Source organism: Lithobates pipiens, unplaced genomic scaffold (genome assembly GCF_037356315.1).
Source record: "Lithobates pipiens isolate NorthernLeopardFrog02 unplaced genomic scaffold, aLitPip1_a1.2 Scaffold_8, whole genome shotgun sequence".
NCBI classification, from domain to species: domain Eukaryota; kingdom Metazoa; phylum Chordata; class Amphibia; order Anura; family Ranidae; genus Lithobates; species Lithobates pipiens.
The window spans coordinates 651,447,858-651,461,563 of NW_027507903.1; the positions used below are offsets into that span (position 1 = coordinate 651,447,858).

Sequence of the window (13,706 nt, forward strand, 5' to 3'; positions counted from 1 at the left end):
GTACAGCGCCCCCCCCAGTCTTCAGTACAGCGCCCCCAGTCTTCAGTACAGCGCCCCCCCCATCTTCAGTACAGCGCCCCCCCATCTTCAGTACAGCGCCCCCCCCCCATCTTCAGTACAGCGCCCCCCTCCATCTTCAGTACAGCGCCCCCCATCCTCAGTACAGTGCCCCCCATCCTCAGTACAGCGCCCCCCATCCTCAGTACAATGCGGTCAGGTGGTCAGTAAGTGGATGATATTTCCACCAGAACATATATATGATTTTCAGGAAGATGGAGGTTTAATGCCGACATTCCATTGAACCATAAAACATTGTGTGTGTGGAGATGGATGTGTGTCTCAGTCTTGGTCCTGATAGTTGGGATGAAGGTGGAGCAAACAAGGACAATGAGATTGTGATTAGAGACATGGATTGTATTCTTCTTCCAACATCAACTTCCATCATCACCAGAAATAGAAATTGGTAAATATTAGACAATCACTTTTATAAACAAATCCAGTTTATAAAGTTAATTTAAGGACAGAGAACAGAAAACCTCCCAAAAATCTCTTCTTTTATTTTATAACTCTGCAGACTGCAGTCACTGGAGCTCCACCGGATGTGGAGGCCACATGTTTCCTGTGACAGTGGAGCTCCATCTGCAGAGATTCACAATAATGTTCCATAAAAAAAAAGGAGTGGAGGTCACATGCTTCCTGTCATTGGTGGAGCTCCACTCTGCAGCCACACCCCTCTCATAAATGAGGAAGTAGGAAAGTGTGTTTAAATAGAGAAGTGTCATAGAAATTAGAACTTCTGCGATGGTGGAAGATGAAATACAATGATCCAGGAAGTCGGGTCTTAGAGACATTTCCTGAGATGTGGAGAAGAGATCTACAGAATCCAACATTTCCATAGAGAAGGTAAGAGAGAGACGGGAACATTGGGATGGGCAGGGCATAAACTACATCAGAAGAGACTTCTATTTATTATGTAAAGGAGAAGTCCGCCTTTTAACTTGCTGAGAAAATGTAGTAGCTGAGCTTCACCCCCCTTACTCTACTTCCCTAGATAACCCACATGACTTCCCTATATACCCCACAACCCACATGGGTTCCCTATATACCCCACAACCCACGTGGCTTCCTTAGACACCCCACACTGGCTTCCCCAATGGAAACAAGGGTCTCTTCCCCACAAATGTAGGGGTCTGTGGTTGGGGGCTTAATGGAATCTGGAAGGGCCCCCCCCCCATATCTTACCCCTACCCATTCACCAAAAAAGTGTCAAAAAGCAATAAACACAAGAGACAGGTTTTTGACAATTTATTAAAAAATAAAATATAAAAAAGTGTCCCTCAATGTAAATCCCTTGTCAATCGCGCCGCCTGTCGACCCGAAAACAATCAATAAAATCAAAAAAAGCTAAAATGTTCCACCTCCTAGGATGGCCTCTCGCCAAATGCATGCTCTACACTTTGACATTTCTTATATAGGAAGGGGTGGGGTCACCTGGCTACATCACCCAGTGGCACCGCCCTGTCAGAAACCATGAATCAGACCGAGACAGAAGTACAGTTAAACACACTTGTTTAATAATAATAATAAAAATGTAAGCGTAGTCAATACATAGCCAGAGTTAAGTAGCCAGATCGGGTAGTCTGCCAATGTCAGAGAGCCAGAGATCAACGTAGTAGTACAGCCAACAGGATCACGAGCCAGAAGGGACGTCAGCCGAGCAAGTCTTCAACAGGAACGCAGGAGAAAGTCTCTGAGATGTGACCAAAGGCGAAGGCAGAGATGAAGTGAGCTGGACGGCTTTAAGTAGCCAGGACTGATGAGCAGATCAACAGCTGAGTCACTGTGGAGAGAAAGGAGCTGGCAATTAGCCGACATTTGAGCAGCCAGCTCAGAGAAGGAAGGGCTGAGCCCAGGCCTGGCAGTACCCCCTCCTCAATGACCCCCTCCCCCTCCGAGGACCACCAGGCTTGAGGGGAAAATGTCTTTGGAAATCATGGAGGAGGACAGGGGCATGTACATCCGAGGATGAGACCCAAGAACGTTCCACCAGACCGTACCCCTTTCAATGCACCAGGTACTGTATGCGCCCACGGAACCTATGGGAGTCAACAATGAATTGTACTTCATAATCCTCATGGTTCTGTATAGGGTGAGGACGTGGCACCGAGGGTGTAAAGCGGTTGCAGCCATAGGGGTTTCAATAAGGAGACATGAAACACATTAGAGATGAGCAAACTAGGAGGAAGGTCCAACGTGTAAGCCACTGGGTTAATCCTGCGAAGGATACAGAAAGGCCCAATAAACCAAGGTGTGAACTTCAAAGAAGGAACACAAAGTCAGAGGTTGCGAGACGACAGACAGACTCTGTCCCCCACCTGGTAGGAAGGCGCAGGCAGGCGTCTGCGGTCAGCATGGAGTCTGTACCTATCATTAGCATGTCACAAAGCCTCCTGGACTTGTGCCCAAGTGGAACAAAGGCCACGGAGATTCTCCTCTAATGCAGGAATACTCTGCAGAACAAACAAGGCAAGCAACATGGAAGGTTGGAAACCATAGTTTGCCATAAATGGGGACAAACGGGAAGCTGAATTCAACACACTATTGTGAGCAAACTCTGCCCACGGTAATAGGTCTGACCAGTTGTTATGATTGTCAGAAATATAGCAACGTGGGAAATGCTCCAAGGACTGATTGGCTCGTTCTGCGGCCCCATTAGACTGCAGGTGATATGCAGAGGAGAAAGCAAGCTGAATACCCAACTGTGCATAAAAGGCTCACCAGAACTGGGACACAAACTGACTACCCCTGTCTGAAACCATCACCTTGGGTAGCTCATGTAAGCGGAAGATCTCCCGAGCAAAAATAGAAGCCAGTTCCTTAGAAGTGGGCAGCTTCTTGAGTGGAATACAGTGCAAAATTTTCAAGGACTGGTCAACCACCATAAGGATAACTGTGTTGCCCTGAGAGTTGGGTAACTCCACAATGAAATCCATAGACAGGTGGGTCCAGGGCCTCTCTCCATTGGGTATGGGTTGTAGGAGGCCCACTGGAAGGTGTCGTGGAGTCTTACTCTGAGCACACATGGAACAGGCAGCCACAAAGGCGGTTACATCAGCACATAAAATAGGCCACCCGAATTGTTGGGAAATGACAAGAGTTGATTCTTCCCAGGGTGGCCAACAGCCTTGGGAGAATGGTAAGTCTGGAGCACAGCAGTATGAAGACTCTCGGAACAGAGCAGCGATCACAAGGTTTCTCAGGAGGGGCATTGACCTGAGTAGCAAGAATTTTGTCACCCAAAGGAGAAGTAGTGCTAACCATCAACAGAATACGATCAGGAGGAATCACAGGAACCAGAACCATCTTGGAAGTGGAGGAAAACTGTTGTGACAAGGCGTCAGCCCTTACATTCTTAGTACCAGGTAAGAATGAGACAATGTAATTAAAACTCAACAAGAAAATAGCCCATTGCTCCCTTCTGGGAGAGAGGCGTTTAGCCTCAGACAAGAATGTGAGATTCTTATGTTCCACAAGAATGAGAACCGGTGTCCTATCATATGCAGTCCCCCATCGGATAGTGTCCGCTGTGTACTGCGCATGCGCAGTACATAGCACACACAGATTCTGAAAATGGCCGAAGATGAACAGCGCCTGCGCCGTGAGTCCAGGTTCTAGCCCCACCATCCAAGTGGACATAGAGTTGGAATAGAAAAGAGCTGAGCGCAGCGAGGCCGTGCCCGAAGAGTGGCGAGTGAAGCGAAGCCGCGAGGGGCCCTCCTAATTTTCCCAGCCCTATGTCCGCTTGGATGGTGGGGCTACCACCTCGATTCACGGCGCAGGCGCCATTCATCTTCAGAGATTTTCCGAAGCTTCTTCTGCTCCGTACTGCATGCGCGGTACGGGGCGGACACTATATGATGGCCGGACTGAATATGCCAGAACACCGGCACAGTGGTACCTTCAAGGGGATGTCTCCATTCTTTCAGTGCTAAAATGATCGCCAACAGCTCTCTGTCACCAATCACCACTCTGCCGGTGACAATTTATTTAGTGGTCCCCATATTACAGTGGGGTCAGTTCCTTTAGGTCTTTGAGGATGGGATCTTCACTTTCAAGGTACCATCCCATGGGGTTTCACCATGTGTTACCTGCAACCCTTTCTGAGTAGTTCTGTAGGGAACACTAGCGGAACACTAGCGGAACACAAAACCCCATTTCTCCAGCAACTCAAATGTATGTCCAGGCTAATGAGTCAAATGCCTTATAGAGGTCTATTGAAAGGACATACCCCTTCTGAGGTGGACCACCATCCCAGTGGGAGTTAATCAAAGATATAACATCAACAGCTCTCCTAATTTGGTCTGGGCCCTGTCTCCCAGGGATGAAACCCACCTGATCTCTGTGTATGTATGTTGCAATGAAACTTGCCAATCTATTAGCCAATATCTTAGTCATTATCCTCAGATCGTTATTGATGAGCGAGATCGGGCGATAGTTGCCGACATCTTTCACTGGTTTGGGGATGACAGAGATATAGGCAGAGTTAAGGTCTCTGTCTAAGGGGGCGCCATCCCTGTTGAAGAACCGCGTCAGGTAAGGTGCTAGACATTGGCCAAATTTTTTTGTAATATCCTGTGGAGAAACCGTCTGGCCCAGGAGAGGAGCCCAGTTTAAGGGATTTGATGGTACCTAAAACCTCTTCAGAGGTAAAGGGGTCCTCTAGGCGTTCCCTGTGGCCTCGGGCTATTGATGGGACAAGGAGGAAATGGAGGAAGTTAGTCTTGGGTGTAGGAGAGGGCGGAGGGCAGTGCCACACTGGCCTACCGGGACACCGGGCGATTTCCCGGTAGGCCGCCTGCCCTGGGACTGCTTCGCGCCTGCACTGCTCTTCTCTCCTGCTCCTGTGTATCATGGCGCTGGCTGTCTCTGTGTTCGGCAGCCACACTGTAACATGGCCCCACCCCCTTAGACCGGCTCGTGTGATAGTAGAGAGAATCAGTGTTCCGTCTATCACACAAGCCTGTCTAGGGGGCGGGACCGTATTACAGCGCGACCGCCAAATACCGAGCCAGCCAGCGCTATGATACACAGTAAGAGATGCCACCCTGTGTGCCTGGATAGGAGGAGAAGCAGGGCATATAGAGGAGACGAGACATCTATATTCCTCCATGCAGCCGCTGAATGCTTGCAGGAGAGAGAGGAGGAGAAACAAGCATTGAAAGGCTGCATGGAGTAATATAGAATGATCATCTCCTCTATATGCCCTGCTTCTCCTCCTATCCAATCGGACTTCTTTTACTGCCCCCCCAGTGCTCTCCTCCCCCACCACACTCTCTAGTCCCCCACAGTTTTCTCAACCTCTGTTCTTTCTGCCCACCCCCCCTCCAGCTCTCCCCATCCTTCTCTAGCCACCATCCCAATGCTCTCCCCCTTGTTCTTTCTCCCCCCAGTGCTCTCCAGCTCTCTCCATCACTCTCCAGCCTCCACCACAGTGCTCTACAGCCCCCCCACCACAGTGCTCTACAGCCCCCCCACCACAGTGCTCTGCAGTCCCCCCACCACAGTGTTCTCCAGCCCCCCGGCAGTAGTCTCCAGCCCCCACAGTGCTTTCCAGCCCTCCATGCTCCTCACCCCTGTTTGCCCCCCCCGGCGATCTCAAGCTCCACCCATTGCTCTCAAGCCCCCCAGTGCTCTCTGCCCCGTGCTCTCCACCCCTGTTATTTTTGGCTCCCCCTCCAGTCCTCTCTCAAGTTCCCCCCAACACTCTCCGCTCTCCACCCCTGTACTCTCCCCTCCCCCTGCATTTTTCCCCCACCCATGTGCTCTCCAACCCTGCCAGTGCTCTCCGCCCCCATAGTGCTCTCCAGTCCCCCTGCTTTCCACCCCTGTTCTTTCTGGCCCCCACTGGTGCTCTCAATCTCCCCCCATTGCTCTCCACTACCCCCTGCTCTTTGTACCCCCCAGTGCTCTCCAGCCCTGTTTTTCTTCCCCCCCAGTACTCTCAAGATCCCCCCCCAGTGCTCTCAAGCTCCCCCCAGTGCTCTTCGCCACCCCACACTCTTAGCCCCCCCCAGTGCTCTCAGCATCCCGTGCTCTCCACCTCTGTCCTTTTTGGCCCCACCATTGCTCTCAAGTCCCCCCCCCCCAGCACTCTCCGCTCCCCACCCCTGTGCTCTTTGCTCCCCCAGCATTTTTCCACCACCCATGTGCTCTCCAAATCCACCAGTGCTCTCCATTCCCCATAGTGTTCTCCAGTACCCCATTATTATTATTCACAATTTATATAGCGCTAACAGTTTACGCAGAGCTTTACAATGTATAGGGGGGACAACACAATTACAGTACAATACAAAAGGTACAGGAGGGCCCTGCTCGTAGAGCTTACATTCTGTAGGGAGGGGGTGGTGGTACAAAAGGTAATAGCTGCAGAGAATGATTTGATGGGGGTGGCTCGGGGACAGTTAGGTGGGTGTGGGATAGGCTTCCCTGAATAAATGAGTTTTCTGGGAACTCCTAAAGGTGGACAGGGTAGGGGCTGATCGGACAAACTGGAGCAGGGAGTTACAGAGGATGAGAGAAGCTCTGGAGAAGTCTTGAAGGCGAGCATGAGAGGAGGTAACAAGGGAGCTAGAAAGCAGGAGGTCCTGAGAGGAGCGGAGGGGACGATTTGGGCGATATCTGCAGATGAGGTTGGTGATGTAGATGGGGGTGATGTTGTGGATGGCTTTGTATGTTATGGTTAGCATTTTGAATTTTACACGGTGGAATAGGGGAAGCCAGTGAAGGGATTGGCAGAGAGGGGCAGCAGTCATGGAACGATTAGTGAGGTGTATTAGTCTAGCAGCAGCATTCATAATAGACTGAAGGGGGGATAGCCTGCTTAAGGGTAGGCCATTAAGGAGAGAGTTGCAGTATTCAAGGCGGGAAATAATCAAGGAGTGAACGAGTTGTTTTGTGGTGTCATTAGTCAGGAAGGGTGGAATTCTGGAGATGTTGCGAAGTGAAGGTGCTAGGATTTAGCCAGTGATTGGATATGGGGGCTGAAGGAGAGGTCAGAGTCCAGGATTACACCCAGGACCCTGGCATGTGTGGAGGGACCAATGGTTGTGTTGTTTGATATTAAAGTGGAAGTAAACTCATCAATTTAAACAGTTAAAAGAAAAGGCATGCCGGGAATGCTAACTGCACATTGGCTGTGCTCTCAGCCAAACTATCAAACCATCCAATGGCTGGTGTCATAACAAATCACATGTGCAGCACCATAGCAGTTAAAGATTAAATAGAGGCAAAGATGGCAGCTTCCTTGGCAACGATAGGGGAGTTTACTTCCACTTTAATGGTGAAGTTACGGGGGGAATCGTGAAGGTGGAAATATAACAAGCTCAGTTTTAGAAAGATTGAGTTTGAGGAAGTGTTGTGATATCCATACTGATATGTCATTCAATAAGTTGGAGATGTGTGAGGAGATTGAGGGGGTGAGTTGAGTGGAGAGATAGATCTGGGTGTCATCGGCATAGAGGTGGTATTGGAAACCATGGGAGCTTATCAACTGGCCCATGGAAGAGGTATAGAGCGAGACTAGGAGGGGCCCAAGGACAGAACCTTGGGGTACCCCAACAGAAAGAGGAAGGGGAGCAGAGGAGATGGAGTTGTAAGTGACACTGAAAGTGCGCTGAGATAGGTAGGAGGAAAACCAGGATAATGCAGAATCGCAGAGGCAAAGGGAGTGTCATTTTCTGAGGAGGAGCAGGTGGTCAACTGTGTCAAAGGCAGCAGAGAAGACTAAAAGTATGAGTATGCAGTAGTGGTCGTTGGTTTTAGCAGTTAGTAGGTCATTGGTGAGTTTTAGTAGGGCAGTTTCAGTAGAATGTTGGCGGAAGCCAGACTGTAGGGGGTCGAGAAGGTTGTTGTCCATGTTGTTCACCAGTGCTCTCCATCCCCCATAGTGCTCTCCAGTCCCTCATGCTTTCCACCCCTGTTCTTTCTGGCCCCCATTGGTGCTCTCAAGCTCCCCCCTGCTCTTTGCACCCCCCAGTGCTCCCCAGCCCTGTTTTTCTGCCCCCCAGTACTATCAAGCTCCCCCCAGTGCTTTTCACCACTCCACACTCTTAGCCCCCCCAGTGCTCTAAGTCTCCCATGCTCTCCACCCCTGTTCTTTTTGGCCCCCAACAGTATTCCCCCCCAGCACTCCCCACCCCTGTGATCTTCACTTCCGCTGCTCTTTGCCCCCACTCATGTGCTCTCCAGCCCCACCAGTACTCTCTGCTCCCCCTTCTCTCCAGCTCCCACCCAGTGCTCTCCACTTCCCCAGGACCAGAGGACAGGCTGACTGGGGCCGGAAAATGAGGACGGCTGAAGGTGCAGGTGGCCAGGGACCACTCCATCTCATAGCAAACAGATCCTCTGGAAGGAGCGCCGTCCCCATTTAAAACGAGAACAGACCCTGCCTGCTGCTGGCCGTCATGGATATCCTGCTGGCATGCAAGGTACCGTACCGAGCATCAACAGCACACCTTCCCACAGACAGGGACTGCAGACTGGGACATGGGGCACAGGAGAGGCTGAAATGATGGGCACAGTGAGGCTGCATTCATGGGCACAGTAAAGCTGCATTTAATGGGCACAGTGAGGCTGCAGTTGTGGGCACAGTGAGGCTGCAATGGTGGGCGCAGTGAGGCTGCATTTGATGGGCGCAGTGAGGCTGCAATGATGTGCACAGTGAGGCTGCACTGGTAGGCACAGTGAGGCTGCAATGGTGGGCACAGTGAGGCCGCATTCATGGGCCCAGTGAGACTGCATTTGATGAGCCCAGTGAGGCTGCATTGATGGGCACAGATGAGGCTGCATTGAGCTCTTGTATCATGTCTGCAGTCTCTGACCATCTCCCGTATTATGTCTGCAGTCTCTGACTATCTCCTGTATCATGTCTGTAGTCTCTGAGGGAGTCTGGAGAGGAGTCAAGAGTGGGAGCGCCGCCAGGATGGGGGTCATGGAAGAAGTCAGACTTGTGTGGACTGTGGAGAGGAGACTGTAGGATAAAACCAGTGCCAACCAAGCTGGAGCCAAATGACTGAGCCCTGCACGGTGCACTTGAGAGGTTGTCAGTGACAGCACCACCGGGCCAGTCTGAAGGGGGGGGTCACTGATGTAAGGGGGGGAGTGAATACAATAATGGCACTGATATAAAGGGTTTCCCCCTTATATCAGTAACCCACCCCCCCCTTACCTTGTGTATGGTTTTCCCTTTTATAAACAAGAAAATACTGACGTTATACTGTTGCGCTGGTATAATAATGCTGTGGGGCTGGTATGAAATTTTTTCCAGGGCTGGATTTTATTCCCAGTCCGGCCCTGGCAGAGGGTCACGTTTATATTGTTTAGAGTAGAACTTCAAGAAAAAGTCCATAATTTTGGTAGGGTTTTGGGTCAGGTCCCCGGTTGGGGATCTAATTTTTGGAAAGGCTAGCGTGTGATTTTTGGGAGTCAGTTTAGTAGCAAGTCTGGATCCAATTTTGTCATGTTGGGAGTAAAATTTTGCCCCAGACCATCTGAGGTGCTTTTCAGCTGCTGTCGTGGGTGATAGGTTGAGTTGAGCTCAGGCTGTATCCAGCTGTGCTAAAGTTGCTGGCGTGGGGTTGCACTTGTGGGTCTTAGCTAGAGATTGGTATTCCTTGGTCCCTTTCTGTAGGTCTGCCTGATGTTCCTTGTTGATTTTAGAGGAAAGCTGGATGAGCTTCCATCTGAGGACCGTTTTGTGGGTGGCCCACAGAGTGGCAGGGGACACTTCATTGTTGTTTTTTTCGTTAAAGTACTCTTTTATGTACTCTTCTATCAGTGTACACTGAATCGGGTCACTCTGAAGGGCCTCGTTGAGGTGCCACCTGGAAGGGCCTGAGTAGCCAGAGGACCGACTCATGACTAGAGTTACGATAGACTGGTCTGAGAGGAGGGTATCCTTCATTTTGGATGAAAAGGTCAACGGTACTGATTTGGATTGCATGAAAATGTGGGCTATCCTGGCATAGGAGTTGTGGGGAGCCGAGAAGTGGGTATCATTTTTTGTGGATTGAGCTTGCTCCATACATCCACCAAACCTGCCTCATGCAGTAGGTGGGCTATTCTTTTTTTTTTTTTGCTCTGTTTCTAGGGGTGTTTGGGTCCAGATTTCCCTTATGCTGTTTTGTCTATGGAGAAATCGAATGCCACATTGGAGTCCCCTCCCATGAAGACTGTGTGTCATGGTTATGCAATAGAGTTCGTCTGCTTCCCGTCTGCATGTGTTCATTTCTAGAGACCAGCCGAGCTTCACCTGACTGCTTTTATATCCTTCCTCTGGCATGGCTCCACCCTAGCTCCTATCAGACAACTCTATATTAACCTTTGCACTGCTAGCCTATCCTGCTGATCAACCTTTGTGTGTTAGCTTCCTGTTTCCTGCCATGTGCTCTGCTACTGTTTTCCGTTACCGACTTTGGCGTGTTTTGACTATCCCTGTTTGCCTGTGACCCTGACCTTTTGGCGTGTACCCGACTATTCTTGTCTGCTTGCGGCCCCGACCTTGGCTTGTCCCTCATCATCCCTATCCTCCTGTTGCCTACTGTGGGTGTGAGCTGGGGGACCCTGGGGGTCGTGACCTGGAGCCAGTTGCAGCCAAGTCCATCCTCACCACTCGAGGCTCTGGTGAACACCTGCTGGCTCTTAGACTCCGCGCCCCAGGGAATCTCACGCTCTAACCCCAGTGGGATTTGTCCCCCGTCTGCAGCAGTCAGCTGTAGGGTCCACAACCTTGCGGTGCACCCCTAACCCTACGGGGTGCATCTGTCACCTGGGCTCTAGGTGTCCTGACAGTTTGATCAGCCATGGACCCGGCTGACGTGCCGCTCCCTGCAGTCGATCCATTGCAGGGCATAGTGCGGAGACTCGAGACCCAGGAATCTAATCAGACTCAGGTGATGCGATTCCTTCAGGATCTGGCTTCCCGCTTTGAGCAGCTACAGGCTTCCTTGGGAACCCCGAACCTGCAGCCTCAAGTACAGTCTGCGACTGCACCTATCGCACCAGTCGCATCCACGCACTCATTATTACTGCCAGCTCCGTCCCGTTTCTCTAGGGACTCCAAGGCCTGCAGGGGCTTCCTCAGCCAATGCACCATTCATTTTGAGCTCCAGCCTCAAAACTTTCTGTCCGATCGGGCAAAGGTAGCCTATATAATTTCCCTCCTCTCCGGTGAAGCTTTAGCCTGGGCTGCTCCCCTGTGGGAGAAAAATGATCCAGTGGTTTCCAGCCTGTCCAACTTCTTGAAGCTCTTTCGTAACATCTTCGAGGAGCCAGCTCGGGTTTCTTCTGCGGCTAGTGCCCTTTTATGCCTTCGCCAAGAATCTTGTTCAGTGGGCCAATATGCACTTCAGTTCCGTATCCTTATGGCGTAATTGAGCTGGAACAATGAGGTCGCAACCTTTTTACATGGCCTCTCTGACCGAGTGAAGGACGAATTAGCAGGAAGAGCTATTCCCGCCGGTCTGGACGATGTAATTTCCTTATGTAATCAGATTGACATTCGTTTCCAGGAGAGGTCCTTTAAAAAAAAGACTCCAGCACCTCCCAGGTTCTAGTCAGCCTGAGCTTTTTCCCCGTTGCCCTGTGGAGCATCCTCCATCTGCTGAGGAACACATGGAGCTGGGCTGGACCAGACTAACCCCCGAAGAACGTGCTAGACGCAGAACTCTGGGCTTGTGTCTTTATTGTGGGGGCAAGGGTCATTTTCGTGACTTCTGCTCGCTCCGTCCGGGAAACGCTCGGGTCTAATACATTTGGAAGGTGGAGTATTGGACCCAGAAACATCACCTTCTCGTCTTCTTCTTCCGGTGTTCCTCCATGTACGCACTTCTTCCCAATCGGTCCTAGCATATCTGGACTCCGGGGCTGCCGGCAATTTTATGGACTGGAGAACTGCTTCTTCTATGAAGCTTACCCTTTCTCCCCTCGCTACTCCACTAGTAGTCTCGGCAATTGATGGCACTCTGCTCCCAGGGGGCCCTATCCATTTCCAGATGCTACCTATTAGGATGTCGGTAGGGATACTCCACCAGGAGTGGATCTCCTTCCTAATCCTACCCAAGGCCTCTACCCCCATTGTATTGGGCCTTCCTTGGCTACAGCTCCACTCGGCACATGTGGACTGGGTATCTGGGCAGATCCTGGCCTGGGGTCCTTCGTGTTTCTCGTCTTGTCTTCCCAAGGTGACCCCCAAGAGGAAACTTCCCATTGCTACCACATCTGTATCGTCCGATCTTCCCGCGGCATACAGTGATTTCTGGGATGTGTTCTGCAAGAAGTCTGCTGAGGTGCTTCCCCCTCACAGATCTTTTGACTGTGCTATTGACCTTGTCCCTGGAGCAACCCTGCCCAGGGGTCGTACCTACCCTTTGTCCATTCCAGAGACCCAGGCCATGTCTGAGTATGTCGCTGAGAATCTGGAGAGAGGTTTCATCCGGAAATCCTCATCGCCTGCAGGAGCAGGGTTCTTTTTCGTTGCCAAAAAGGATGGTACCCTCAGACCCTGCATCGACTATAGAGGTTTAAACGCTGCGACTATTAAAAATTGTTACCCCTTACCTCTAATATCTGAGCTATTTGACAGGTTGAAGGGGGCTTCCATTTTCACTAAGTTGGATCTCAGAGGTGCATACAATCTCATTCGAATACGGTAAGGTGACGAATGGAAGACCGCATTTAACACTAGGGACGGGCATTACGAGTACTTGGTTATGCCTTTTGGTTTGTGTAATGCTCCAGCTGTGTTCCAGAACTTTGTCAATGAAATATTAGGGATCTACTGTACCAGTTTGTTGTCATCTATCTGGATGATATTCTCATCTTTTCCGATAATCTGCCTGCTCACAGAAACCATGTACGCACCGTACTTCAGCGCCTTAGAGAGAACAATCTCTATGCCAAGATGGAGAAATGTTCCTTTTGAATGTTCCGAGGTCCTGTTTCTGGGATGTTTGGTTTCTAGTAGACATGTGCAGAGAAAAATATTTTGTTTCGGAATTTCGTTTTCGTCCGAAAACTTAATTTATTTAGTTACTCCCGAAATTCGTTTTTATTTATTTCGTTTTTCGTTCAAAAATTGCATTCGTCCGAAAATCCACATGAATTACGGTCGAATCTGTCTCTGAAGGCTTATGGTGTCTGTCGAATGTATAAAGAAGATTCGACGGAGCTAGTATATATAGCATACTTTAGAACCCTATTAAAGTCTATGGGACTCCAACGTTCAAAATCTAAAGTGCTAATTTTAAAGGCTAATATGCAAGTTACTGTCCTAAAAAGTGTTTGGGGACCCGGGTCCTGCCCCAGGGGACATGTATCAATGCAAAAACAAGTTTTAAAAACGGCCGTTTTTTCGGGAGCAGTCATTTTAATAATGATTAAAGTGAAACAATAAAAGTGTAATATTCCTTTAAATTTCGTAGGGGGGGTTGTCTATAGTATGCCTGTGAAGGGGCGCATGTTTCGCGTGCTTAGAACTGTCCCTGCACAAAGTGTCATTTATGCAGGAAAAAAAGTCCTTTAAAATCACTCGCAGCTATTATGAATTGTCGGCTCCCGTAATACAGAGAACACTCATTGAAAGTCATTGATAAAAAAATAAATAAATAAATAAATAAAAAAGCGTGGGGGTCCCCCAAATTCAATTACCA

The 13,706-nt window shown here is 50.0% G+C and overlaps 1 protein-coding gene across 1 annotated transcript in view; it reads left to right on the top strand.

The window, feature by feature from the left end:
* Positions 1–786: 786 nt before the first annotated feature.
* Positions 787–13,706, top strand: part of LOC143962463 (NACHT, LRR and PYD domains-containing protein 3-like) — a 49,821-nt gene continuing 36,901 nt past the window's right edge. The window contains exon 1 of the mRNA XM_077471733.1: positions 787–903. The gene's annotated coding sequence lies outside the window, so the exon portion shown is untranslated. The remainder of the gene's footprint in view (positions 904–13,706) is intronic.